This window comes from Lipotes vexillifer, unplaced genomic scaffold, assembly GCF_000442215.2.
Source record: "Lipotes vexillifer unplaced genomic scaffold, Lipotes_vexillifer_v1.1 scaffold496, whole genome shotgun sequence".
Lineage (NCBI taxonomy): Eukaryota > Metazoa > Chordata > Mammalia > Artiodactyla > Lipotidae > Lipotes > Lipotes vexillifer.
The window spans coordinates 5023662-5026154 of record NW_006786690.1 but is presented as its reverse complement, the minus strand read 5'-3'; the positions used below and the strand labels follow the sequence as shown (position 1 = coordinate 5026154).

General features: G+C 54.3%; 1 protein-coding gene across 1 annotated transcript in view; it reads right to left on the bottom strand.

Moving 5' to 3' along the window:
- Positions 1 to 365, bottom strand: part of WNT4 (Wnt family member 4) — a 27207-nt gene extending 26842 nt beyond the window's left edge. The window contains exon 1 of the mRNA XM_007459206.1: positions 218 to 365. The gene's annotated coding sequence lies outside the window, so the exon portion shown is untranslated. The remainder of the gene's footprint in view (positions 1 to 217) is intronic.
- Positions 366 to 2493: the final 2128 nt, after the last annotated feature.

Genomic DNA, 2493 nt, shown 5'->3' with positions numbered 1-2493 from the left:
GCTGGCGCCTCGGAACCCGCCCCCGGCCCGACCGTGGCGGACTGGCCCGAGCGCGGCTGCCGCTCGCGCGCACCCAGCCGCTTGCGCTCCGGGCGCCAGGAGCTGCGCACCCGGGCTGCGCACCAGGGAGTTCGGTGCCGCCCGGCCGCCCCCCGCCAGGCCCCTCCCTGCCTCCCGGCCGGAGCGTCCTCTGGCCCAGCCCCTCCCTGGCGCTCACCTCCCTCCAGCCTTCCGGGAGCTGGACGGGGCCTCCCCAGCTTCGGGCAGCTTGGGACAGTGGCCGGAGACTGCCGGAATCCGAAACCTCGCTTCTGGCTGGCCACAAGATCTGGGCGCGCCCTAAGCAGCAGGGTCTTGACCGAGCCCCTTACCTCTCCAGTCCCCCTTTTCTCCTCCAAGAAATGTACATAAGACCTAGGGGGTTGTGAGGATGGAAGGAGATTAGGGAAGGTCTCTTTTTAGCACACTCGCCAAGCCTTGCTTTGCGTTTGTGTTTTCTGTGTGCCTGTTTTATTTATCCTTCCAGATCCGGCAGATCAGCCCCTAGCTGGCACAGCGTGGGTAGCTGCAATGTTTGTGGAATGAATGAATGAAATGAAATGGGCTGCAGCCTGTGCCTCCCTAGTGCGAAGTGCTCAGTTCCATACCTTACTGACCGGTGAGAGCTATTTGCCCATCCCCAGGTCACGCCCTCTCCAGGTCCCTGATCTAATTGTGTCCTTCCTCACCCTACCTTAGCCTGGGTACCAGAGCCTCTCAGGGCTGGAGAGATCTCTTGTCTAAATGGGGGAAACTAAGGCCCAGAGAGGGGCAGGGAGCTGCCCACCTCACTCGGGTTGGGGCAGAGCCGTAGACCAGGCTCACACCCTCTCCCCTGACACTGTGCTCTTCACTGTTTTAGAGGCAAGAGGTTTGCTCCCATGTAGATGGTCACGTTTGGGTGCCAGGAGGGTGCCCTTCACTCCATGGAGTCCCCTGGGCTCAGCACAGAGGAGGGACTCAGTAACCATTCGGTGTCGAGAGTGGGCAGGAGGTGGCAGGGATTTGTGGGGCTGAGCAAGAGTACAGGTGGAGGTTCACATACCATATGTCTAAATATTTGCAAGTTATAAATCAAGCTAACAAAATGTGAAATAAAATATGTTCTATTCTCCTACCTTGACAAGCACACTTTCATAACAACCTGGAAGGCTAGCTCTGAATGTAGAATTCTCAGACTCCTCAGAGCCTGCACTGGAGCATGGTGGTGCAGGGGCCCTGTGCACACACGTGTGAACATCTCAGCCTGCACACACAAGCTCGGACCACCCCACCTCCAAGAGAGCTGCCCCTGGCCACCCCTCGGCCACAGGGCAGGGCATATCAGCGGTGCCATCTGACCTCAGGGGTTGATCTGCAGAAGAGACCCACCCAGGTCTTGGAATTGGGCTTAGGGCCATCTGGGCAGGGAATCTCAGGGCCCTGGGCACCCAGAGTGTGGCCCAGAGGGGGCACAGTCTCCAGATGACACGTCCCTTTGGCCCCATGGTCTCTTCTCCCTGTGGTGAGAGCTTAGCTGGAGGACCAGAGTTTGGGGTCCCCAGGGCAGGGACCACTTTCACCTAGGATCAGTACTGAATTACAGAACTACTTTGAGCCAACATATTTACTCTTAGAGTCTCAGCATGGTATGGTGGAAAATAATAATAATAATAAAATAATAATAATAATAATTTAAACAGCAACGGGCAATTATTTTAGGGTGGCCATATAATTTTCTTCCAAATCAGGACATTTTCGAGAGTGACTGGCGACTCTAACTGCAAGATTTGCTGGGGTATCAGGCATAAAGTAGGACTGTGCCCGGCAAACTAGGACGTCTTGTTTTGCTAAAATATTGAGCCCTCATATGCCAGGCATTGTTCTAAATGCTTTACATGCTGTCACTCTTTCAATCCTCACGAGAACTCGAGGAAGAAGGTACTGTTCTTTTCTCAATTTTACAGATGAGGAAATGAGGGTTAGAGAAGTGACTTGCCCAAAGAAAGTGGTGTACCCAGTGCTGCCTGGCGCCTGGGGCTCTGGTGTTTGGGTCCCTGTCCCTCAGCACATGCCCCTGACATTTGGGGAGCTGCTGGACCTCCAGTGTCTGTACCATCAGGTGAGGACAATGTTACCTGACTCACCTTATCCTGGGGCTGCTGGGAGACACACGTGAGGAAGTGGGTGTGATTCCTGTGAGCTGGAAAGAGATGAGCCCAGGAGGGAGGGAGGGAGGGAACTGAGGGCCCCGGCCAGAAAGGCACGCCCTGATCGTGATAAGGGAGAGGAGAGTCCTTTGGTCTGAGTCAGTGGAAAGTCTTAATGTGAAAGTCTCTGAGAAAGTGCTCTTCTAACTTTCAAGAGCGACTCAATTGCGAAGATATAAATACAAATTAATAAAAAGTTCAGTCATCAATAGCTCTTTCATATAATAATAGCAACCGTGTATCTAGTGCTTTCTGTGCGCCAGCC